We start from the raw sequence: 27,169 nt of genomic DNA, 5'->3' as shown, positions 1-27,169 counted from the left end.
GAGCTCTTTGCATTAGGCACACACATATAACCTCTCACCAACTGGGAGATAATCATACATGTGACACCCAATGCAACAGACTGGATAGAACCCCTCTCGCTGCTGGACTGCTGTCTCCATCTTAGTATTTTTGAGTTTTACAATAATTTCAAACTTGCTAAGGTACTAAGGATAGTAGTCTAATATAGCTTATATGGTATATAGTGTGATTTATTTGGTGCTTTACTCTTAGAAAGGAATGTGGCGTTTAGTTTTAGTTTTCATTAGCAGTGGTCAATGTGTGGTGCCTCTTTGCTTTTTGAATTTACTGTGCCTAATTATGATTGTAATTCCCCATTATTTGGAGATTAGTGAGTGGTGACAGCTTTCCCTGGAGTCACTGGGGTGAGATTGTGGGATGTCCCTGGGAGGGAAGGAAGCCAAACTCAAGGGTGTGTTGGAGCTATAAAATTGGTTTCCTCCCTTTTTTCAGAAAGTTCAGTAAAGTTCAGTTGCATCAAAAGACACTATTGGAGTGGACTGTGAATTCTTTGAAGCGGGAGTGAGGACATTTGCACCCGGGACTAGTAAGACCTTACAGAGAAGCTCCACTTTATTTCCCAATCCCGGGATCTCTATTCCGGACTGTTAACCCACTCCCAAGCTCGAACTGAAGAGGCAATGCTAGAAGAAGAGTGAGGTGAAAACTGAGCTAGAGGTGAGATCCGGGTTACATGATTAACAATTAACCCTGTACGACTGACATAAGGGGATCCTTATCCTCTGGGTATTCCTCAGCCCCATCAACCTGTGGCAAATGCTACAAATATGAACCTGATTGTGTTTAAAGAACCAAAAGCCAATCACTGAATGATGCTGCAAAGGTTTTATTTAATCCATTAGAAAGTAACCAGAGTTCCAGTAATCACACTGTGAGTCCCTGGAGGGTGTAGAAGTAGAGGGTACAGGGGTGGTGTCCTCAGTGCTGGAGAAAGATCCTTCTGAATGTCAGCAGTGAGGCTGGTCCAAAATCAAGTACAGGTCCGGTTCACTAGAAGAGAAGAGAGGTGGAACACCATGAGCAGTTCCTGGGGGAGTAATTCTTCCCCCCCCCCCCAATTTCATACCAGAGCACTAACCCTCTACCTAGATCCTGGAACTCAGAGCAGCGGAAGGAGTTCCTGTCATATCCTCAGCTAAATAAAGTCACAGAGCTCAGAATAGAAGTTTTATTAACACAGACTTGGCTACAGGCACAGAACGGAGCATGTAGAGTAGTTCCAATCCCTGATGGATAATATCACAGCCAAGAGCTCTCAGAGGAGTCCCAATCCCTACTAGGTACACTGCTCCTAGACATGTGATAGTGAGAGATTTATGCACTCTTGAATGTATTACATTAATTGAAGTGAGGAATCTAAGTAGGACTTTGAGATTTCTATATTTATACTATTTAGTTGGGTATCTGGAAACAGATCTTGACCCTACCTGTCCTTCCAACTATCAACCCATCTCCCTCCTCCCTTCCTTTCCAAATTACTTGAATGCGCCGTTCACTGCCTTGACTTTCTCTCATCTCAAGCTGTTCTTGACCCACTCCAATCTGGCTTTCGCCCTCTTCATTAAACTGAAACTGCACTTACTAAAGTTTCCAACGACCTGTTTCTGGCCAAATCCAAAGGTCTCTATTCTATCCTCATTCTTCTTGACCTATCCGCTGCTTTTGACACTGTTGATCACGGCCTACTCCTTGATATGCTGTCTTCATTTGGATTCCAGGGCTCTGTTCTTTCCTGGTTCTCCTCCTACCTCTCGCTTCGCACCTTTAGTGTACACTCTGGTGGATCCTCTTCCACTTTTATCCCACTACCAATCGGTGTACCTCAAGGCTCTGTTCTCAGTCCTCTCTGTTTTCCATCTACACGTCTTCCCTTGGCTCTCTGATTTCATCCCATGGCTTTCAGTACCATCTCTATGCTGACGACTCCCAGATCTACCTCTCTACCCCCGATGTCTCAACTGGCATCCAGACCAAAGTTTCAGCCTGCCTGTCTGACATTGCTGCATGGATGTCTTGACGTCATCTGAAGCTCAACACGGCCAAAACCGAGCTTCTCATCTTTCCCCCTAAACCTACCTCCCCTCACCCCCCTTTCTCTATTTCGGTGGATGGCACTCTTATTCTCCCTGTCTCATCTGCTCGTAACCTTGGGGTCATCTTTGACTTCTCTCTCTCCTTCTCTGATCACATTCAGCAGATTGTCAAAACCTGTCGTTTCTTTCCCTACAACATTAACAAAATCCGTCCCTTCATCTCTGAACCCTTATCCACACTCTTATCACCTCTTGTCTTGATTATTGTAACCTACTTTTCACCGGCCTCCCTCTTAGCCATCTCTCGCCTCTTCAATCAATCCAAAACTCTGCTGCGTGACTCATCTTCCACCAAAGTCGCTATGCCCACATTACCCCTCTCCTTAAGTCACTTCACTGGCTCCCTATCCGTTTCCGTATTCAATTCAAACTTCTCCTATTAACCTATAAGTGCATTCACTGCCGCTCCCCAGTACCTCTCCATTCTTGTCTCTCCCTATGTCCCCCCTCGAGTACTCCGTTCTGTAGATAAATCTCTCCTATCTGTCCCTTTCTCCTCTACTGCTAATTCAAGACTCCGTTCCTTTTATCTCGCTGCACCTCACGCCTGGAATAGACTTCCCGAGCCTGTACGTCTAGCCCCGTCTTTAGTCGTTTTCAAGTCCAAACTCAAAACCCACCTCTTTACCACTGCTTTTGACTCCTAACTCACTTGCCCTGTCCTTTATCCTCACCTCTTTATTCCCTTCCCTTAATTGTTCTGTCTGTATTCTCTTACCCATAATTGTTCTGTCTGTTTACCTGTCTTATCTAGATTGTAAGCTCTTTGAGCAGGGACTGTCTTTTGTGTATGGTGTACAGCGCTGCGTATGTCTTGTAGCGCTATAGAAATGATAAGTAGTAGTAGTAGATTTATACTAATTCACATTCTTTTATTTTTGATCTGGTGTCCTTCTCCCATGGACATAGTGCACAATCCCCCTCTCTCCTTCCACCCCCTTCCTTGCTGGTTCCAGTAATAGCACTTCCTCTCCCGTCATCTCCTCACCTTCTTTCCTCTACCCCTCCTCCGGTCTGCAGTCTTCAAGCTGTCCGGACCGGTTCAGGGCCATCGATAGCATTAGTGATGTAAGCATGCTGCCTTCCAGCTGCCCCGGAAACCTTCTCTCTGCAGCATCCCACCTACACAGGAACAGGAAGTTGCTGCAGAAGTAAAGCTTCTAGGCAGGCTGAAGGTAGAATGCTTGCATCGCTAACGCTGCCGGTGGCCCTGAAACTGTCTGGACCAGGGTTGCCAGATGGGAAAAATTTTCCCAGCCCAAAATCAGCCCTAAACTCGCCCAAAAAACGCCCAAAGTCAAACCCCGCCTCCCACGTCACCAACCCCGCCTCCAATGTCACAGACCCTGCCTCCCACGTCATTAACCCCGCCCCCTGACGTCACCCCCGACGTTGTTAACCCCGCCCCTGACATCAACCACGCCCCTGAAAAGCTTCTATTGGACCACACCGGACCAATAGAAACCCCGGGAAAGCTTCTATTGGACCAAAGTGGACCAATAGAAGCCCCGGAAAAAAGCACACAGCGGCCACAGGAAAAAAAGCCCAAACCCGCACCCCGCAGCCGCTGAAAATTTTCTGCAGCTGCTCGCAGAAAACCCACCCAGTGTTGCGGGAAGACCGCAACCCTGACAACAATGGTCTGGACACCTTGAAGACTGTAGGCCAGAGGAGGGATAGGAAAGAGGAGAGGATGGGAGAGCGACACTGGATTGTACTGGGAGAGAGAGGAGAAGAGGGGGAGGGGAACACCCAGTGTTGCGGGAAGACCGCAACCCTGACAACAATGGTCTGGACACCTTGAAGACTGTAGGCCAGAGGAGGGATAGGAGAAAGGAGAGGATGGGGAGAGCGACACTGGATTGTACTGGGAGAGAGAGGAGAAGAGGGGAGGGAGGGGAACACTGACCCGTACTGAGTGGGGTGGAGGAAGCAAGATATGGATGAGGCTAGGGTGTAGGAGGGAGAAGCAGGAGGTGGATGGGACTGGGGGTAAGGGTAGAGGGGAGGGGAACAGATCAGAAGATGCATGGGGCTAGGAGGTGTGGATGGAAGGGAGAGGAAGAGGAACAGAGCAATTATGGATCAGAGAGATGGAGTGGGAATTTGAGGGGCTAGTGAATACTTGGCAGGCTTAGATATGTGGGAGTATATTGATGGGTTGGGATAATGAGTGAGGATGTGAAATGAGGGATAAGAGAAGAGGGACAAGAGAAGGGGTTGACGTGAGGAAAGGTTGAGACCTAATATCAATGACCTGGAAGACTGGAGAGAGGATGAGAGGCATTGAAAAGGGATGGGGGTACTGGGGAAGGGGAATGGGAGAAGGGGATGAGGTAGATGAGAAGTGAAACAGAGACTAAGGACTAAAGGGTGAAAGAAAAGTGTGAAAAAAACATTAAATGAAAAAATGTAGAGAAGGAAAGGAAGAAGACAAGAGGAGGGAGAAGAAATTGAAAAGCCAACCTGGAAAAGAATTTAGGAGTCGACTGACACATGGAAAGTGGAAAAGAGACTGGAACCAGCCTAATTAGAAAAGTAAAATACTCAGACAACAAAGGAAGAAAAGAAAACATTTTTATTTAATGCTTTTTAAAGACTAAGCGTGCTTTGTGAAATGTAGATCTATATATATAATTTGTACCTCCAATGTTCTCTGGCTGGCTGGGTTCGTAACATCCTGACATCAGCAAGCCTCCAGTGTTCTCTTACCTCTCATTATCCTGCTCTCGCATAAAGATGAAATGATGTCAGAGGGCGGAACAGTGAGAGGGAAGGGAACGCTGGAGGCAGTGGTGTGCTGGTAAATTTTTAACAACAGGCTCTCTCCCCATCCACCTCGGCGCCCCCCCCCCCCCCCCCCCCCCGTCCACCTCTGCGCCCCCCCCCAAAATTGCAACGCTGGCTATAGCCGAGGGGAGGGGCAATGCATTACTCTCTCCAGGAAAAAAAATTAAATGATCCCAGGTTCCAATCTAATTCATGTTTAATATGGGATAAAATGCCATAAATAAGTAAATAAATATAAACTTTTAACGTTCAGCACCTGATTCTCAAAGTGGACATATTCCAAACACTATAATGAAAATAAAATTATTTTTTTTCTACCTTTGTTGTTTGGTGACTTTGTTTCTCTGATCATGCTGGTCCAGTATCTGATTCTGCTGCTCTCTATCTGTTCCCTTGACTCCGTTTCCAGGGCTTCCTTTCCATTTATTTCTTTTCTTTCCTCCTTTCTTCTTCATTTCTGGTCCTCCGCAGATTTGACTGTACAGTGGATCCAGCTTCTGCCTATTTTCTCTATCCATGTGCAGTTTCTCTCCTCACTTCCTTTCCCCTCATCTAATCTCCTTCCTCTATCTTCCCTCCATGTCCAGAATTTCTCTTGCCCTCCCCTCCATCTATGTCCTGAAACTCTCCTCTCTCCCCTGCCACCCTCTATCCATCCATACCCAGCAATTCTCTTCTCTCCCCTGCCCCCCTACCCATCCATGCCCAGCAATTCTCCTCCCCCCTGCCCTCCCCTCCCGCTCCCATCCATGCCCAACAATTTTGTGGGGGTGAAGGAGAATCGCTGGAAATGGATGGGAGCGGGAGGGGAGAATGGGGCAATGGAAAATTGTTGGGCATGGATGGGAGCGGGAGGGGAGGGCAGGGGGGAGGAGAATTGCTGGGCATGGATGGGTAGAGGGGAGCAGGGGAGAGAAGACAATTGCTGGGCATGGATGGAGGGGGCAGGGGAGAGATGACAATTGCTGGGCATAGATGGGTAGAGGGGGGCAGGGAGAGAAGACAATTGCTGGGCATGGATGGGTAGAGGGGGCAGGGGAGAGAAGACAATTGCTGGGCATGGATGGGTAGAGGGGGGCAGGGGAGAGAAGACAGTTGCTGGGCATTGATGGGTAGAGGGGGCAGGGGAGAGAAGACAATTGCTGGGCATGGATGGGTAGAGGGGCAGAGACGGGCAGCAGGGCTTTAAATAACGCAGCGCTTCAACGGAGGTAATGAAAAAAGATGGATGGGACCGGGAGGGGAGGGTGGAGATGAAGGACAATCACTGGACATGTTTGGGAGCGGGAGGGGAGGGCAGGGGAGGGAGGAGAATCGCTGGAAATGGATGGGAGCGGGAGGGGAGAATGGGGCAACGGAAAATTGTTGGGCATGGATGGGAGCGGGAGGGGAGTTCAGGGGGGAGGAGAATTGCTGGGCATGGATGGGTAGAGGGGAGCAGGGGAGAGAAGACAATTGCTGGAAATGTTTAGGAGCGGTGAGGGGAGGTAAGCATGGCCTGTGATGGCGCCCTCCTGCCATGCTTACCTCATGTAATGGAGCCGGCTCGCCCCGAAGAACAACCGGCTCGCAAGAGCTGTCAAAATTTAACAAGCGGCTCTTGCGAGCCGGAGTAAGCCAGCTCCAGCACACCACTGGTGTTATCCACAGAAATAGAGAATGAGGGAGGAGGAGAGGTTGGTTTAGGGGGAAAGATGAGAAGCTCAGTCTTGGTCATGTTTAGTTTCAGATGGCGCCGAGACATCCAGGAAGCAATGTCAGACAGGCAGGCTGATACTTTGGCCTGGATTTCGGCTGAGATTTCTGGTGTGGAGAGGTAGATCTGGGAGTCATCAGCATAAAGATGATACTGAAAACCATGGGATGAGATCAGAGTACCAAGGGAAGAAGTATAGATGGAGAAAAGAAGAGGTCCCAGGACAGATCCCTGAGGTACACCAACTGACAGTGGGATAGAAGTAGAGGAGGATCCACTAGAGTATATACTAAAGGTACGCTGGGAGAGATAAGAAGAAAACCAGGAAAGAACAGAGCCCTGAAATCCAAGTAAGTACAGCGTATCAAGGAATAGGCTGTGATCAACAGTGTCAAAGGCAGCAGATAGATCAAGAAGGATGAGAATAGAACAGAGACCTTTGGATCTGGCCAGGAACAGATCATTGGAGACTTTAGCAAGCGCTGTTTCAGCACCCCCAATTGTGCTCTGCATTCATCTTGAGCTAATTTATTGGCTGTGCCTTCTGCCTCCATGATTTGTCTTGATTTCTCTCGTGCTGTGGCCTTTAACTGTCTGTTTCCGCCCTGTGGAAGCAAATGCCTAGCGATCTTTGTTCTGAACGTTCAGTCAAGAGATTCAAGGCCTCTTTTAAACACTTGGCTTTTCTCTTAACTCTCTCTCTCTTTCAGTATGGTGAGCTCTTTCTCTTTTTAAAGCTCGTTGGGCTTTTCTTCTTCATTTATCACATGTCTTATTCCCTTATGTATCACCATTGATGGCAATTGATTATTTGTCTCTTGGATTTATATTGTGCTCCTTTACCCAGAGGCAGCGGAATGCTCTGTCCCCAATCCTTCCATAGCATCCTAGTCCCCTTCTATGGCATCCAACATATATCCTCAACCCCCCCATGGTGTCAAGCATTTCTCTACTTCCCTACTTACTCCCCCCCCCCCCCCCTCTTATCCAGCATCTCTCCCTCTCAGCCCCTCATGGTCTACTGCACCTCTCTCCCTCCCCTATAGTCTGTAGCACCTCTCTTTTTCCCTTCTCCCACCCCCTGCCTGTAGTGTCCAGCATTACATCCCCCAGAGTCTCCAGCATCTCTCTCTTTCCCTCCCTCTCAACCTCCCCCCATGTTCTACAGCATCTCACCCCTCCCCCCCACACAGTTTCTAGCATCCCTCCTCTCTTCAGCACCTCTCCTTCTCTCCCCTTTCAGCATCTCTCCCCTTTCTGTGGTTTCCAGCATCCTACCCACTCCATGGTCTCTAGCATCTCTCTCCTTCCCTCCCTCTCAACTCCACCCCCCCCCCCCATGGTCTACAGCATCTGTCTCCTTCCCTTCCCCCTCTGCCTATAGCATCCATCTGTTATTCAACCTCCCTGTGGTGTTTAACATTCCACCCTCCCCCCCCCCATGGTCTTCAGCATCTCTTCCCCTCCCCTTCCCTCTTCTCTTCAGCATCTCTCTCCTTCCCTTCCCCTTTTCTTTCTTTCTGTTCTCTCCCCTCTGCCTATGGTGTCCATCATTCAAATCTCCCCCCACCCAATCGTCAGCATTTCTTTTCTTCCCTACTGTGTCCACAAGGTATTTTTTTTCTTACCATGTTCCCCTGGGGTGGCAACTCTATAAGCTACGTTGGAGACATCTCATGGCTGGCCCGATACAGGATCTTTAGATGCTCAAGGCCTGCTGGCTCCTGCCCCCTCTAAACACTTCTTGTTTTGGAGGGGACAGAACCAGCTGGCCAGCTTTGAGTGTGTGCAGGTGCAAGATAAGAGAAAAAAGGCCTCATGGGTAGAGAAGGATAGCAAAATTTTGGGGGTGCTGTGGCACCTGTGGCTGTCCCGGGGCCTGTGCCTTTACCTTCCCTTCCCTTCCCTTTTCTTCGCTCTGTCATGATCTTGTAAACCACTAAGCAGCCCAGTGAATGGTGATATATCAAATGCTTTGAAACACATACTTAATTAAATATAGAGAGCCAAGACTTTCAGCAGGTGATCTCTTCTGCTCCTGGTTTTTTTATTCTGGGTCCCGTCCTGTTTAGTGTTACGTCAACATTACCTTGTTGTTCTGTCCCATGACAGCTGGGCACTAGTTAAAGTGTGACCCTAAAATGTGTTAATGCCTTCACTGCTATTCTTACCCCTAAAGATCTTGACTGCTGTAGTCTTCACTGCTGAGATATGTGTGTGAGCAATGCATTGTGTGTAATGTAGTTCACAGACAACGCAACCCCACTTGCCTGTCTGTTTAAGATCTGCTACTACTGGTTGTGATGCTGCTTAGATCACTCCTCTGTCTCAGCCAAGCTTGGCTTCTTTGTTTATGTGCCAGCACTTCCTGGCCATTCTTACTATCTCTGTCCCGAGAGGTCAGCCAGGTATGACCTTTTCCTCCAATCAGGGGCTGCCCCCTAGAGCCACCCTTGCCACTCGAGGGCAGGCTTCGTCCCTATTGGCTTTCCTACTCCTTCTTCTCTGAGTCTGTATGAGCTTCTGGCTCCGCCCCCCCCCCCCCCCCCCCGTCCATAAGGAGGACAGTATCCATTTGCTCCAGTACAAAGCAATGATCCTGTTGTAGCTCTGGAGAAGCACTAGTCTTTTCACCCTGAAATATCCTCCTAAAAGAGGGTACTGCACTCCCAAACACCTAACTCCAAGCTGCCTCTATCTATGGAACTATTTTCTTACCTCTGCAACGAGCTGATCCTGGTTAAACTTCTACCTTCTCTCCACTGATACAGCTCACAAAACCACAGGATTCCTTTGTGTTTATGAACATCTAACTGTGAGTAATCATCTATGTTATTTAATAAAGGAGCTTCAGAAAAGAACAAGAGATTTAGGTGTGGGGAGGAGTCAAGATGGCGGCTCGAGCTTGAGGCTCTGTGGAGGCTAACGCTGAGCTCTGTTCAATTATTACCTTCTTCCAATATGCCGCATACAAAGCGAAAAGGTGCAGTGAAGGGTGTCTTACCATCGGCCAATCACTCCCTCCGGGCCAGCAAACGCTCCTACAGTTTGCCACGAGCACCCCTGTGGATACTGGCATGAGGAAACCTGGGTTTCCCACAGGTCGATTGGGTGGGGATTGTAGCTGATTGCCTGAGGTTCTGGTTGGAATGGATGATACCCAGTGATTGCGGTTTCCCTCATCCTTCAGCTAGGGTGACACCCAGTTATACCGGCTCCCCCCCCCCTAAATTCCACTCTGGCCCTGTGTGGCATTTTGGGGAGTGTTGTGAAACTTAACTTTGCAGTTCAGCTGGATTCCTGGTGGCACAGCAAGTATATGCCTTGATTTTTCTTTTCCAGGGCTTAGCTAGTTCTTCCTCATGTTGCAATGCTCAGCAACACTATCTCTTGGCTTTGTTCCAGATGGTCTATATCTGGGCTTGGTGACTTTTTTCCTCTCATAGGAAATCTTTTATGTTGTTGCTTGTTTTCCAGTTCTTAGCGGGCCAGGGTTCCTTTAGGCACCTGGTTCCCACTTTCCTTTCTGGGGCATCGCCAATGCTGTGGGCTCTTCTAGTGGTTGGCCATGTTCATTCCCACTGGGATGTTTCCTCTGTTTGTCAATGGTCTCTCTCTCTTTCGTTCTGTTTGGATGTGTTTTAAAAAAAAAAGGAAATCAGGAGGCTGACATGGTTGGCGTGTGTAGTCCCTAATGCTGCTGTCGTTAGCAATTGGTGCAGTCTCAGATTTTTTTTTCTTCGGGCAGCTCTTCTCAGCGGGACTGCTTAGCAATTTTTTCCAGCAACATGTTGCTGGCTTCCTGGCTGCTGGTGTCTTCCAGAGTGCTATGGTGTGGTCCACTTTCGGTGATATGTTCTCGTGGGTATCTCTTGGAGGATTCTCACGTAGCAGCCTTGTTTCCACCCTTCAACAGGCTTCCTGGTCTTGGGTGATGGCGGCTGCCTTTGACTCAGATTCAGGCCATTCACCTCACGTTTGCAGCTGCCTCGGTGTCGTATCCTTGGCTAGGGCTTTTATCGGGGCTTGGTAGCAGTTCAGGGTTCTAGAAACACCCAGCCAGACTGCTTCGCTGTCTGTTGGTACATCGCAGGGCCTTTCTGAGAAGCTGCATCCTTCTCGGAGGTTTCTTTAGCCCTTCACATGGTTTGTGCGGTGCCTGTCAGTGCTTCTTGGGTTCCTTTGCCAACTCCTTAATGCAGTTCTCTACAGTCCCTGCGATGGGCTCTGCAGCTTCTCTTTGCATTGTAGGCCAGGGACCCAGAATCACTGGGTGTCATCCATTCCAAAGCAAAAACAAAAAGGAGGTAAAAACCCTCACGAAACCGTGAGATATAAAACAAAAAGTGAGGAGAATGGATGAGGATACCAAAAAATATATGTATTTATTCACATGAAAAAAATTAAAAGGTAACAAATTGAACATGAAATGGACCCGACACGGCCGTGTTTCGGCCCTAAGGCCTGCCTCAGGGGTCTTTGTCATCCATTCCAGCCAGGGCTTCAGGCGGTTAGCTATAACCCTCACTTGACTGGCCTGTGGGAGGCCTAGGACAGGAGCTGCCGGCCGGGCACCAGACAGGAGCTGCACTATCCGTTCACCATCCGCTAGGAGACTGAGAGGATTGCTGAACATTCCAGGCTGTATAATGCCTTTGAGGGCGAAGTGCTTGGAGCTATTTGTTGTCTCTGTCTCCTTTCTCTGGTGGATGGACATAACCCATTGGTCTGGGGTAAGACATAATTTTACCATAGGGGGGCACTCCCAAATACAATGTAAATAGGTATCTCTTCACAAGGAGAAATTCAAAATGAATGGGGACTGGCTATGTACCGTAGATCTCAAGGATGCATGCACACCTAAACCAATCCATCATTGTTGCAGAAGGTATCTGAGATTCATCTTTCAAATAGAGAATTTTCAATTAAAGGTCCTTCCGTTCTGCCTGTTGTGTGTTCATGAAATGCTTTGTAGTGGTATCAGCCCACCTCCAAAAACAAGGTACCTAACCTTCCCACACCTCAAGAAAAATGTCAGGAAGTATTTTTTCACAGAGAGAGTAGTGGATGCTTGGTGGAAATGAAAACGGTAACGGAATTCAAACATGCGTGGGATAAACATAAAGGAATCCTGTTCAGAAGGAATGGATCCTAAGGAGCTTAGCCGAGATTGGGTGGCAGAGCCGGTGGCGGGAGGCGGGGATAGTGCTGGGCAGACTTATACGTTCTGTGCCAGAGCCAGTGGTGGGAGGCGGGACTGGTGGTTGGGAGGCGGGGATAGTGCTGGGCAGACTTATACAGTTTGTGACAGAGCTGGTGGTGGGAGGTAGGGCGGGGATAGTGCTGGGCAGACTTATAAGGTCTGTGCCAGAACCGGTGGTGGGAGGCGGGGCTGGTGGTTGGGGGACGGGGATAGTGCTGGGCAGACTTATAAGGTCTGTGCCAGAACCAGTGGTGGGAGGCGGGGCTGGTGGTTGGGAGGCGGGGATAGTGCTGGGCAGACTTATACGGTCTGTGCCCTGAAAAGGACAGGTACAAATCAAGGTAAGGTATACACAAAAAGTAGCACATATGAGTTTATCTTGTTGGGCAGACTGGATGGACCGCGCAGGTCTTTTTCTGCCGTCATCTACTATGTTACTATGTAACTTTGAATCTGTTAAAGGCATCTTTTAGAAGCACTGAATCTGGAAAGAAAGCATAAGATAATAAAGGTTTAAAACCAGTGACTGTCTGCCTTCCCTGCACAACCACATTTGCAAGGGGCAATTAAGTGAGAAGTACCCTCCTATTGTTCTTCAAGTACCTTTCCCCATCTCCAGAGCAAGCTCCCCACCTGCTTTCAGCAACTCTGCTCATTAACTTGTAATTGAAATTGGATACAGTCCTGGTGTGAACAGCTCGAGAAAAGGATCTCCCTCCTTTAAGTCAGTGAACAGAGGGAGGCAAGTTTAAAGGAGCAAGCAGGCACAGCTTCACTCAGAGTGAGTCCCCACACATCTAGCCCCCCCCCCCCCCTCCCTACACAAAGATGATAATGGCAGACCTTAATGCTTCACAGACTACACCAGAGGCGGCAGCCCTTGACCCAAACACACAAGGGCGGCCAGAGAGACAGGCAGATACAGCAGACCTCCTTCCTCCTCAGGCCCAACAGCAAGCAAAGAGCAAAAGAATCCATAAGCTGACCCATAAATCTCTGGAAATTTACCAAGTGAAGCAGGAAAAGTACAGTATGAAGCTAAACCAGCTGTGGGAAGAGGTGAAGGAAGGCATGCTAGGAGCCTCGAAGACAGCAGAAGGCGATGGCACCCGTCTGTCATTGATGGAGATTAATTATGCGCTCTACCAGAAAAAGACAGAAAAGTACTACCAGTTCTTAGTCGAAGCAAATACGGAGCAGAGCCTGAAGGAAAAGGAGCTCCAAGAATCCATAGATCAGAAGCGTAGAGCGGAAGTAACAAGAGCCATAGAGGAAACATCGAATGCAAGCGTAGATATACGAGACAACGCCTCCCTGTGCTCCCACTCTTCAAAGCACACATCCAAGAGCTCAAGATCCTCCAGGTCATGTGCATCAACCCGCTCCAACCTGTCAGCAGCTAGCTCAGTGGCTCATCAGGCACGGATTGCAGCGGTGATGGCCAAGTCTCGCCGTCACCACCTTGAACAAGAGGTCGCCCTGAAGCTAGAACTGGCTGACCTAGAGGCGGAAGATGCCCGCAGGAGGGCCGACATAGAGGCGGAAGATGCCCGCAGGAGGGCCGAGACGACACGCGAGAGGGCCAAGGAGGCACGCGAGAGGGCTGCAATGGCGGCTGAGGTCGCAAGAAGAAGGGCCAAGCTGAACATTAGGCTGGAGGCGCTCCAGCAAGACAGAGAAATCGTTAGGTTGGAAGCAAAAGCCAATGCCTTCGGAGAAGCGGTGGAATCGAGTGACGCGGCGGAGCGACTCAGCCACCTTTCCGCTGAAAGCCCTGCTCGAAGAACTAAAGCTTATGTGATAGCACACACCACGGCACCTAGCAGAGCAGCGATACATTCAGAGCCAGAGGAGCCCTCCAATCCTGAAGAACCAAACTTACCCTCAGCACTGGGAGTGCAAACCCAAGAAAGAAAGCCCAAGGTGCGACACATCACGGAAGCTGACTCTCAATGCACCGACGCGCCTGTATGTATACGCTCTGATGCACCACTACTGCCTCCGGGAGCATCATTTCAACACTCTGTAGGCAATCAAGAAACAACAAAGCGGTCGCACCCCACGTATATCCCTACAGAGGGCCAGACCAATCCACCAGCATCGGTTCCCACTGCTCAACCCGAAGCCTCAACAGGAGACGAGCTAGTAAGATATCTGGCGCGCAAGGATCTGGGAGGCTCAGGACTTACCCAGTTCGACGGCCGCCCTGAGCGTTACCGGGCATGGAAGTCAGACTTCAAGGACGCCATCGCGAACATGAGGCTCACTCCCAAGCAAGAGATGAACATGATGCTACACTGGCTGGGGAAGGAAACAGCCGTACGCGTAGAAGAACTGAAGCACTCCTATCTGAGCGACCTGTCTAGAGGGTTAGAAGAGATGTGGGAAAGGCTTGAGGAGTACTACGGGAGCCCGGAAGCCATAGAGAATTAATTGTTCAACAAGTTGGATAGATTCCCAACAATATCCGTTAGAGACCACCACAAGTTGCAAGAACTGGTAAACCTCCTTCACGAGCTGGAAGCGGTCAAGGCCGAGAACGGATTTCCAAACCTCAGCCAGCTAGACACACCTCGGGGCACCAAGAGCATCTTAGGGAAGTTACCATACAACAAAAGGGAGATGTGGTCAGTAGCTGGCACACGATACAAGGCAGAGAACCAAGGGAAGTATCCTCCCTTCAGTATCTTCACAAGTTTCATAAGGGACATAGCCAAAAGGAGAAACGACCCCTGGTTCATAGTAGAACCATCTGAATCGGGCCCGTCCTGGGAAGGGAAACCAGCCAGAACATACAGGAAACCCATTTCTGTGTATAAGACGGAAGTATCATCCTCAACGCCTGACCCTCCTCCCAGCACAGAGAATGAAGAGGTCCCCAACGAGCAGTGCCCGATACACAAGGCACCCCATCCATTCAGAGAGTGTCGGTGGTTCCTGAGGTTGCCTTTGAAGGAGCGTATGGAGCTGCTTACGAAGTACAAATTCTGCTACAGGTGCTGTTCTTCTTCAGACCATCTCGCCCGAGGCTGCAGAGCCCCTGTCCGGTGCGCAGAGTGCGGTAGTAACCGACATATCTATGCTCTACACCCCAGCGGAGCAAAGCCATGTATCAACTCCGAAACAGATCACGGCGGGGAGACAGAAGAAGGGGAGGCAACGACGCTCCAAGTCACGCCAAAATGTACGAGGGTGTGTGGGAAGATCCACGAAGGGAGGTCTTGCACCAAGATATGCCTAGCCAAGGTGTATCCTGAAGGGCGACCCGAGGAAGCAGTTAAAATGTACGCCATCACAGACAAGCAGAGCAACCGGTCCCTTGCAAGATCAGAGTTTTTCGACCTGTTCAAGCTCCATCAAGCCTGTTCCTCTTATAGCATTAGGACATGTACAGGAATCGTGCAAATGTCGGGAAGAGTGGCGAGCGGTTACGTGATATAGGCAATAGATGGAAGCGCCAAGTTACGGCTGCCCATGCTGATCGAATGTGACCAGATACCAGATGACAAGGATGAAATTCCAACACCAGAGGCGGCATGGGACCACCCCCATTTAAGACCTATAGCCAACCAACTCAGGCCTGTGGATCCGGAAGCTGAAATCTTACTTTTGCTGGGCTGAGACGCGCCAGAACTCTTGTACATCCTTGAATCACGCAGGGGCCCGCGTGATGCTCCCTATGCGCACCATCTCGACCTGGGTTGGACAATAGTGGGCAACGTCTGCCTCGATCGAACAAGGCCAAACATCAAGGAGCTCGCCACCAACGGCCTAGAAGTTGGGCGCGCTTCCTTATTCGAACCATGCACCAGACACCTGACCACCAAAGAGGCCCCTGCTTACAAGGAACGGAACAGTGATTCAACACTCTACAGAACCATCCCCATAGCAGATTTGAGTGAATACTTGGGAAGCTCGGTGTTCCACACCACCAAAGATGTTGACAAACCGGCCTTCTCTATAGAAGATAAAGAGTTCCTGAACATCATGAAAAAAGAATTTAGGAAAGATGAGGTGAACAGCTGGGTGGCACCCCTTCCATTTCGTAAGCCCAGGTCTCGGCTCCCAAACAACAGAAGTTATGCCCTTTCTCGACTTGCTTCACTGCAGAAAACTTTGAGAAGGAAACCAGAGATGAGAAAGCATTTCACAACCTTCATGCAGGACATGCTCACCAATGGCCACGCGGAGCCTGCCCCACCATTGAGAGTAGACGAAGAGAGTTGGTACTTGCCCATCTTTGGGGTGTATCACCCGCAGAAGCCAGGGCAAATCCGAGTCGTGTTCGACTCCAGCGCCCAGTTTAGAGGGACCTCACTGAACAATGTGCTGCTCACCGGGCCTGACCTTACCAGCAGTTTACTGGGCATCCTGATCCACTTTAGAAAAGAGCGCATTGCCGTAACGGCCGACATCCAGCAAATGTTCTACTGCTTCACCGTCCATGAAGATTACAGAAATTACTTAAGATTCTTGTGGTTCCGCAACAATGATGTCAACGGAGAGATTGTCGAATACAGGATGCGAGTACATGTCTTTGGGAACGGCCCATCACCCGCTGTGGCCACCTACGGGCTCAGACAAACTGCACAGGAAGGAGAGAAAGAACATGGCGCTGATGCCAGGCAGTTTGTAGAGAGAGACTTCTATGTAGATGACGGGTTGAAGTCCCTGCCCACTGAAACAGAGGCCATCGATCTGTTGAAAAGGACGCAGATGATGGTAGCGAAAGCTAATCTGAGGCTCCACAAAATTGCATCCAACAGCGCCGAGGTGATGAAAGCGTTCCCTTCAGCGGATCATGCCATGAACTTGAAGGACCTAGACTTAGGAGTGGATACACCCCCACTACAACGCAGCCTTGGCTTGAGCTGGGACCTAAAGGGGGACACCTTCACTTTCCGGGTTTGCGCACAAGAGAAACCGTACACCTGACGAGGCGTTTTGTCCACAGTGAACAGCCTGTATGATCCTCTGGGATTTGTGGCGCCAGTCACCATCCAGGGAAGATTGCTGCTTCGCGAACTGTCTTCGACCCCGAGTGAATGGGACACTCCACTGCCACAGGAAAAGAAGCAAGAGTGGGACACATGGAGGAGCTCCCTAAAATCACTCGAAGAACTCCGCATCCCACGAACATATGTCCCCGTGTCTCTCACGAACGCCTGCCACAAAGAGGTTTGCGTCTTCTCTGATGCCTCAGAAAAGGCCATAGCTACGGTGGCGTGCCTGAAGGCCGTAGATGCCTGTGGCGGTGTCCACGTGGGATTCATCTTTGGCAAAGCCAAGCTCGCCCCGCAGCCCAGTCAGACTGTGCCACGCCTGGAGCTGTACGGAGCAGTTCTGGCAGTAGAAATAGCCGAACTGGTTGTGAGCGAGATGGACACTCAACTGGACTCAGTTAAGTTCTACACAGATAGTAAGGTTGTACTCGGCTATATACACAATCAGAGTAGGAGATTCTACGTGTACATGAGTAACCGAGTGGAACGCATTCGGAAGTCCACAAGACACGTGTCAACCGATCACAACCCAGCAGACCATGCCACGAGAGCTGTCTCAGCAGCGCACCTAACGCGAACGACTTGGCAAACAGGGCCGAAGTTTCTCGCACAGCCAATAAGCACCCCTCCAGCTACTGTAAACTCCTTTGAACTGATGAACCCGGAAGACGATGTCGAAGTCCGTCCGCCAGTGACGGCCCTCGTCACAAGTGTTTCAGCTACTTTGGCCTGGGCACGCACCACTTCAACCGATTTTCACGGTGGGCGACACTGAAGAGAGCCATAGCCCACCTTATCCACATCGCTCATTCCTTCCAACCAAGGGCTGATAGAGGAGCAAGCACGTGTCACCATTGGCACCTCTGCACCAAGCCCCTGCCAGCAGAAGAGCTCCTCCAGGCCGAGAAGACAATCTTGCGTTGTGTGCAACGAGAAAGATACGTCACAGAACTCCAGTGCTTCAACAAAGGGAAGGACGTGACAAAAGACAGTCCCTTGTGGAAGCTAGACCCTTTCCAAGACGAGGATGGTTTGTTGAGAATAGGCGGCCGTCTCGCCCGTGCCAAGCTGGACAAGAGCGAAAGGAATCCCCTGATCATACCAGGACGACACCCTGTATCCACTGTCCTCATTCGGCACTACCATGAGCAAGTCAAACACCAAAGCCGACACTTTACCGAAGGGTCAATCTGGACCGCAGGATTGTGGATCGTTGGAGCAAAGCGTTGCATCACCTCAGTTATCCACAGATGCGTCAAGTGCCGTAAGACATGGGGCAAGCATAAAGACCAAAGAATGGCAGACTTGCCACCTGAAAGGTTAAGCATTGACCCACCATTCACTTATGTGGGGCTGGACATCTTTGGACCATGGGCAATCGTCTCGAGATGGACCAGAGGAGGGAACGCGAACAGCAAGCAATGGGCCGTTATGTTCACGTGCATGAGCATACGCGCTGTCCACATCGAAGTTATAGAGTCTATGGATTCTTCAAGCTTCATAAATGCTCTCAGAAGGTTCTTCTCAATCCGTGGTCCAGCCAAGCAGATCCGCTCTGACTGTGGATCCAACTTCGTGAGCGCTTGCAAAGAGTTGAAGATAAACTCAGAGAAGATCAACACCTCTACTGTCGAGAAATACTTGAATGACCAACAGTGCATGTGGATATTCAACCCCCCCCCCCCATGCCTCACATATGGGGGGAGTTTGGGAGCGTATGATTGGGGTATCTCGCCGAATCCTTGACTCTATGCTATCCGAGACCAAGACTAACCGCCTCACCCATGAGATTCTGACCACACTCCTGGCAGAAGTGTCTGCCATCATCAACGCAAGACCTCTGATTCCATTGTCCTCCGACCCAGAGTCACCTTTGATCCTGACTCCAGCCATGCTCCTAACTCAAAAGACGGGTGTGCCTCCAAACCCGCCTGGAGATTTTGATGAGAAGGATCTATGCAGATGGCAGTGGAGACAAGTACAGAGCTTGGTGAATACCTTCTGGAAACGCTGGAGACGAGAGTACCTCCCGACTCTACAGAACCGCAACAAGTGGCAAACCAGTAAGGCCAACATCCAGGAAGGCGACATTGTCTTACTCAAGGACAACCAAGCTCAACTAGTGACCAAAGCCATCCCCAGTGAAGATGGGAACGTCAGAAAGGTCGAAATCAGAACAGTGAAACAAGGATCAGCAAATAAGTTCTGTAGACCCATCACGGAAATGGTGCTCCTCATGCCGCATGAAGAAGCACAAGCACAGTGAACCATCTTCTACCGGTGAAGACCAAAGACTCAAGAACTCTCTCTCTCCTTTGTGTTGTCCAGTGTGTGTTGTTGTCTGTCTCTCGTTTCAGCTCCTGTGTGACGAAGCGAATGATCCTACAGATCTGCTGCAAGTGACAGAGCAGTGAGGTCGACGTCCATGAAGGCGACATTGTCTTATTCAAGGACAGCCAGACTCCACGCGATGATTGGTCCCTGGCATCAGTCGTCAAAGCTATCCCCAGCGAGAACAGGAATATCAGAGCGGTCGAAAGCAGAACCGTGAAGCAAGGAACAGCGAAGGATTCTCCAGAGTCATCACTGAAATTGTACGCCTCGTGCCGCACGAAGAGGCACAAGCTCCGAGAGGCATCATCTACTCAGGAAAACCAGAGACTCAAAGACTCTTTCTCTCCCTTATGTTTAGTGTTGTTGTTGCCTGTCTCTCGTTTCAGCTCCCAAGTGATGGAAGAAGACAACCCCACAGCTGACAGACAACCTGAATACAGACAATGGACTTTGCATGCTATTAGTTTGGTAACGTGAGATGATAATAATAGTGGTATCTCCGATACCAGACGGGGAGTGTTCTGTCCCATGATAGCTTGGCACTAGTTATAGTGTGACCCTAAAATGTGTTAATGCCTTCACTGCTAATCTTACCCCTAAAGATCTTGACTGCTGTAGTCTTCACTGCTGAGATATGTGTGTGAGCAATGCATTGTGTGTAATGTAGTTCACAGACAACGCAACCCCACTTGCCTGTCTGTATCAGATCTGCTACTACTGGTTGTGATGCTGCTTAGATCACTCCTCTGTTTCTGTCAAGTGTAGTGGGCGAAAACCAGATTGAAGCGGATCGAGGATGGCATGAGAGGAGAGAAAATCAAGGCAACAGCTGTGAACAGCGCGTTCAAGTATCTTGGAGAGGAAGGGTAGGAGGGAGATGGGGCGGTAGTTGGAAGGACAGGTAGGGTCTAGTGATGGTTTTTTGAGGAGTGGTGTGACTACAGCATGCTTGAAGGTGTCAGGGACAGTTGCAGTGGAGAGAGAGAGGTTGAGGAGGTGACAGATGGGGGGGGGGGTGACAGTAGTAGAGATGGTGTTTAGTAAGTAGGTGGGGATGGGCACTACACCTCGCTTTAATGTGTTTTCTATTCTTCTCTGTTGGCTTTAGCTGCTGCTGGTCTCCTCTCCTTCCACCCACCCTATACTGTCCTGATTTCCTTTTTGCCTCTCTAATGGGTGCAGATAATTGGTTCTTTCATTTTAAAGAAATCTCTCACCAGCTTGGTTGGAGGACTTCTGTGGATTGGAGATTGTTAGTGCTGTTGCAGACCCAAGATCTCCTGGAAGCATCAACTGACTTCAATTGTTTGCTTCTACCTCCAATTCAGGGGCATAGCTACCACTGAGCGAGCCCAACAAAATGCCCAGGGCCGCCTGAAACTAGAGCTCCCTTCCCCTTCTCACCCTCCCCCTAAGCCCGGGTCCAACGTCTCCCCAATACATCTGCCTGCCTCTATCTCCCACTTCAAGCTCACGTCCAGTGTCTTTTCGGTGCACCTGCCAACCTCCATTCCTCCCTTCCCAGTCCTCCAAACGCTGGTGGGTCACAGCAGAGGCAAAGCTGAAGGCTGAAAAAGGACCTACGGAAGCTAGAAAAATGGTCTAAGGTTTGGCAATTAAATTCAATGCGAAGAAATGCAAAGTCATGCACTTAGGGAGTAGAAATCCACGGGAGACATATGTGTTAGGCGGGGAGAGTCTGATAGGTACGGATGGGGAGAGGGATCTTGGGGTGATAGTATCTGAGGATTTGAAGGCGACGAAACAGTATGACAAGGCGGTGGCCCTAGCTAGAAGGTTGTTAGGCTGTACAGAGAGAGGTGTGACCAGCAGAAGAAAGGGGGTGTTGATGCCCCTGTATAAGTCGTTGGTGAGGCCCCACCTGGAGTATTGTGTTCAGTTCTGGAGGCCGTATCTTGTTAAGGATGAAAAAAGAATTGAAGCAGTGCAAAGAAAAGCTGCAAGAATGGTATGGGATTTGCGTTACAAGACGTATGAGGAGAGACTTGCTGAACTAAACATGTATACTCTGGAGGAAAGGAGAAACAGGGGTGATATGATACAGACGTTCAAATATTTGAAAGGTATTAATCTGCAAGCTAACCTTTTCAGGAGATGCGAAGGCAGTAGAACAAGAGGACATGAAATGAGATTGAAGGGGGACAGACTCAAGAAAAATAAACGGTAACGGAATTCAAACATGTGTGGGATAAACATAAAGGAATCCTGCTCAGAAGGAATGGATCCTAAGGAGCTTAGACGAGATTGGGTGGCAAAGCCGGTGGCAGGAGACGGAGATGGTGCTGGGCAGACTTATACGGTCTGTGCCCAGAAAAGGACAGGTACAAATCAAGGTAAGGTATACACAAAAAGTAGCACATGTGAGTTTATCTTATTGGGCAGACTGGATGGACCGTGCAGGTCTTTTTCTGCCATCATCTACTATGTTACTATGTCTGGCAGGACCTTTCCTCTGACACACAGCTCTCCCCCTTTAACGTCCAATGCTTAAGCTAATAGTGTGCATATAATTTGTATTTCGTTTTTGTTGCAACCAGTATTTTCTTGCGCAGGTCTCTACAGAGCTGGAGTTCTGTGCATCTACCCCTTAATCCTTCCCCTGATGGCTCTGGATGGAAAATGGCAGCTGTGATCTCTGTCAGTAGTCGTAAGAACATAAGCGTTGCCATACTCGGTCTGACTGAAACTAATAGAGCCCGGTATCCTGTTTCCAACAGTGGCCAATCCAGGTCGCAAGTACTGGATCCCAAAAGAATAGAACTGATTTATGCTGCTTATCCCAGGTATAAGCAGTGGATTTTCCTCTCTTGTTGGGGAGGGGGGATGATCAGACGGATGTTCTAATGTGCGTCCCGGCCAATATTCAGCTGGGATCCACATAAGTGTCTTACATGGGTTCTGCCTAAATATCAACTAGGACCCACATATACCCTCCCAGATATCCCCAGATTTTCGGTGACTAGACATGGCCTGCCATTGGATATCTGGGTCTAATTTAGCTGCTGAATATCAGGAGGAACAAAACTATTTTTACAGCTTCTGCACTTCAACAAAGTCAATTTCTGAAGCAGTGATTTAGAATCACCTTCTCTGTCTTTAGGGTAGGTATTCCCTGAGCAGCCCTGACTTCCTCCCTCCCTCCCAGGTTAGGAACAGCTTGGATATATCCCAGGTCTCTGGATTAGGAGCTGCCATGGGATTTGAACCTGGGCTTTCTGGTTCCCAGCCTACTGCTCCGACCATTAGGTTCCTCCTCAGGTCCCCTATTCACTTACAAGATTTTTATCCTGAAAGACTGCAGCGACTGGAGCAACCCGAGTAGCCTTAACTGTATCCCCTCCATGGACAGGATCTGCATTGGTAGCTAGATGAGAAAGAGGTAAGATAAACTGTCAATTAATGGATCAATATTTAAATACTTTAAAAAACATTTATATGCCGCCTGCCTACTTTCTAGATGGCTTACAGAAAATAAATAAATGATATGGACACAAATATTTGCACACAGTTATGTGCTTCAGAGCAGGTAAACATATGTGTCCCTTTGGGAAAGGGAAATAGGACTTGATATACTGCCTTTCTGTGGTTTTTGCAACTACATTCAAAGCGGTTTACATAGTATATTCAGGTACTTATGGAGGGCAATGGAGGGTTAAGTGACTTGCCCAGAGTCACAAGGAGCTGCAGTGGGAATTGAACCCAGTTCCCCAGGATCAAAGTCCACTGCACTAACCACTAGGCTACTCCTCCACTCATTCCACCAATAAGAGCCAACCTCATCAGTGATGTCACAATGGCTTGATTGCCCGATACTTGGCTCACTTCTGATATTGTGATGTCATAAGGGAAAGGGAAATGGGACTTGATATACTGCCTTTCTGAGGTTTTTGCAACTACATTCAAAGCGGTTTACATGTATTCAGGTACTTATTTGTACCAGGGGCAACGGAGAGCTAAGTGACTTGCCCAGAGTCACAAGGAGCTGCAGTGGGAATGGAACTCAGTTCCCCAGGATCAAAGTCCACTGCACTAACCACTAGGCTACTCCTCCTTTTTACATGTACCTCTGTTGTCTTTATATGGATCTATACGGATTTGTGCACTGGTTAATTGTAAAGATTATTGGAACATCATTACAAAATATAGTGAAACATGAGCAAAAGATGAGAAATATCAGTATATCAAAGAGTGGAAACAGCTACAAAGAAAATACAAATACAACGTCAGACACACCAAAAGAACATACTACAAAACTATAATAGAACCAAACTACAAGGACACGCACAAACTCTTTTCACTTGTAAACAAACTCATAGACACCACATGGGTCACCTCGAACAGCATAGACACCCCATCGGCAACCAACCTAGCAAACTATTTCAATGATAAAATCACAAAACTCCGACGCATGATACCAAGTAACACTATTGAGTACACAAGCATCCTTGAATGCTTAGACCCAAAACCTGGAGAATATCCAGCCAATCGATCATGGACCAATTTTGACTTGATCTCAGTAGATGAACTCACACACTGGCTCAGAAAATATGCCAAATCTCAATGCAAACTTGACATTTGCCCTACCAGCCTAATAAGAGCCGCACCCAAACAATTCAAAAAAAGACCTCACGAACCAAGTAAACCATAGACTCCTAAATGGTCTCTTCCCCACGGAAAATGGAAATATCCTACTCACTCCGCTGCCAAAAGATGCTAAGAAAAGTACACTGGACCTAACCAACAACCGACCAGTCACCTCCATCCCACTCACAACAAAATTGATGGAAGGCATAGTGACGAAACAACTCGCGGAATATCTAACCAAACACTCAATCCTACACGAGTCTCAATCAGGATTTCGATCAAATCATAGCACTGAAACTGTATTAGTGTCTGCAATGAACTCATTCAAAAAAACAATCGCAACCGGCAAGAACATACTCATACTACAATTCAATATGTCTAGTGCTTTCAACATGGTGGATCATGGAATATTACTACACCTACTAGAATACTTCGGAATCGGAGCCCCAGTTCTCAAATGGTTCGAAGGATTCCTCACCACCAGATCCTACCAAGTAACAACAAATACTGACAGATCACCACCTTGGATACCGGAATGTGGAGTTCCTCAAGGATCCCCCCTCTCACCAACCATTTTCAACCTAATGATGATACCATTAGCCAAACTCCTAGCTGATCAAAACCTCAACCCCTACATATATGCTGACGACGTTACGATATATATCCCGTTCAAAAGTGACAAACGAAATAACCAACGAGATTAACCAGAGCTTCCAAATCATGCACTCTTGGGCGGACTCATTCCATTTAAAACTTAACGCAGAAAAAACACAATGTCTAGTTCTCACTTCCCAATACAACACAAACAACTACCTCACCATAACCACACCCTACTGCACACTTCCTATCTCAGAAAATCTAAACCATCTAAACCCTCTTTACCTTCAGCTTATTATCGACTGTATGTAAAATCATGTAACGACTATATCATAACAACACTCTGTAAGCCACATTGAGCCTGCAAAAAGGTGGGAAAAGGTGGGGTACAAATGCAATAAATAATATATAGGTGAAACACAAAAGCATTTCAGTGACAGTCTCACAGGAAGAGGGTGGGGTGGGTTAAGTGAGAAGCAGGGAATGCTGGGTGGGGGAGAGATGGGTGATAAGAGGCTGACAAAGCAGTAGAATTTCATAGGAAACTCAGATCTTTGTTAAGCTCTGTCTGGTGGGTGTCCAAATATTTTTTACTTCAAAGGTCTTATGTTCCTGGATTATATATTTATTTATTTTATTTATTTTATTGCATTTGTATCCCACATTTTCCCACCTATTTGCGGGCTCAGTGTGGCTTACAATACATTGTAAATGATGGGAGTACAATTTGTTACAATTCGGTTATGGATTACATCGTGATGAGTTATGCGAAGACAGAGACAAAGTATCATTAAGGGAACAGAACAATGGAAAAGAGCAATGGAACATTGGAAAGAAACAACGGGAAACTGATAGAGCAACAAGACAATAACAAGAGAACATTCGGTGTAACATTTTTCTGTGAGTAAAGGTGTGAATGTGGTGACATCACGGGGGATGAGAATTCAGAAGAGAGTGTATTGATGCATTGCTGAACAGTGAGTGTGGACTTCATGTGTTTTGATCCTTTCAATAGATCTTATCAAAAAGATGAGCCTTCAACAGTTTGCGGAAGCTGGTCAGTTTCCAAGATGGCGCTGTGAATAGACGCACCTGTGTTTGCTCCTGGAGGCTGCTGTGTTTGTGAGTTTCTCTCGGTGCCTCTGTAGCCTCGTTAACCATGGGGAAGCGGAGGGGGAAGGTAAAGTAATTTCCCTCGGTTCCTGTGACCTCCTCGACGATGAAACAAACAACCCTGCAATTTCCCAGGCAGTAACCGGGTCCTCAGGGAACTTCGACCCCCTCTGCAGCTCTCGGCCCTTCGGAGTCGATCGAGAGTGGAAACGGGGCTTCCTTGAGCCCTGTAATTGCACCTCCCCAGCCTGGAAGAGAGTTGCTGGCTGTTCAAACAGAGACAGACGCCGAAGTGGCTCAGCTGGTCCTGTCTGAGGGTGTGACTGCAGCAACGGAGTTAGATTCTCAACTTTGGGAAACATTACTACAACAGGCTTCAAAGGTATTGCCTCAAGCTATTGTTTCCAAGTTAGCTCGGGCTGATAGTCTATCTCAATCTCCTCCTGTGGCTAGCGGAGTGATTAGACCTGCAATTGTGACGCTGGAGTCACTATGGGACATGGTTTACAATATCCAAACCTCTATGCAAACTACTTTAAAGCAGAATTCTTCTGATATTGAAGTTCTTTCTGAGGCTGCCCTGCTTCAAGCACAAGTGACTGTACAGCAAACCCAGAAATTGGAACGTGTGGATATCAAAATTCAAGAAATGGGATCTATAGAAACAGCTCTGGTTAAAGACAATAATTTCCTACATAAACGACTTGAATACTTGGAAAACTAGACTAAAAGACTTAACCTTAGGTTTCTTAATTTTCCCAAATCGCCGTTAATTTCTCCCTTGGAGATGGTTAAAAAAATATTTAGTGGACATCCTATGAATGGACAAGGACTCACTCCCTCCCATTACATGGGCTTATTACATCGGAAGTACTGGAGTGGTGATAGGAACCCCGCCCCCCCCCCCCCCCCCCCCCCGTAATAGGGGAGGGAATGAATCTTACCTCATTCCTAGAAAGCTCATTAGAAATAGTTACTCAGAGGTTAACTCTGCTTGCCACTTTCGCGTTGGAGCCTGATAGGAATGCCGTACTACGGCTTTCGTTGAGACATTTAGAAAATCTGTTTTTGGGCTCAAAGGTCCGTATCTTTCCAGATCTCTCACGGCCTACACAGATGAGACGAAGGGCCTTTTTGGAACTTCGCCCCAGGGTGGTGGCATTGGGAGCAAATTTTGTTTTGCGATTTCCTTGTTTTTGTAATGTGGTGCTTGAGGGTAAACATTTTCAGTTTGTAGATCCAAAACAGTTGAAAGAGTTTATTGATGCAAGAGTTGATGTGAATATAGTAAACCTTCCCTAATTTAGCAGGCTGGGGTCTGAACCAGAGGAAGCATCTATTGATTATTAATTTTTGTATCTTTTTTTCTTTTTTAATTTCCTTAATCTTGGAATCAAATTTCTTTAACTTGTGTAAAGATATATACTTATCATTTTTGTTTCCTAATGTTAAATAATGCCGATTGCATATTCACTTTAAGTGGTGATATATTGGAAAAGTTAAATAAATAAATAAATAAAAACAAAAAGATGAGTCTTCAACAGTTTGCGGAAGTTGGTCAATTCGTAGATCATTTTCAGGTTGCGTGGTAAAGTGTTCCAGAACTGCGTGCTCATGTAAGAAAAGGTTGATGCGTGCAGCGCCTTGTATTTTATGCCTTTGCAGTTAGGGAAGTGGAGGTTGAGGAAAGTTCGG

At 48.1% G+C, this 27,169-nt stretch overlaps 1 long non-coding RNA gene across 1 annotated transcript in view; it reads right to left on the bottom strand.

Annotated features, from left to right (window-relative positions):
* Window positions 1–850: 850 nt before the first annotated feature.
* LOC115459226 overlaps window positions 851–27,169 on the bottom strand; it is a 47,291-nt gene continuing 20,972 nt past the window's right edge. Inside the window, exons 2-3 of the long non-coding RNA XR_003940231.1 lie at window positions 22,456–22,544; window positions 851–1,030 (exon numbers count right to left, since the gene is read on the bottom strand). This is a non-coding gene — a long non-coding RNA (uncharacterized LOC115459226). The remainder of the gene's footprint in view (window positions 1,031–22,455; window positions 22,545–27,169) is intronic.

Source organism: Microcaecilia unicolor, unplaced genomic scaffold (assembly GCF_901765095.1).
Source record: "Microcaecilia unicolor unplaced genomic scaffold, aMicUni1.1, whole genome shotgun sequence".
In the NCBI taxonomy this organism is placed as follows: domain Eukaryota; kingdom Metazoa; phylum Chordata; class Amphibia; order Gymnophiona; family Siphonopidae; genus Microcaecilia; species Microcaecilia unicolor.
This window is presented reverse-complemented; position numbering and strand designations above follow the sequence as displayed.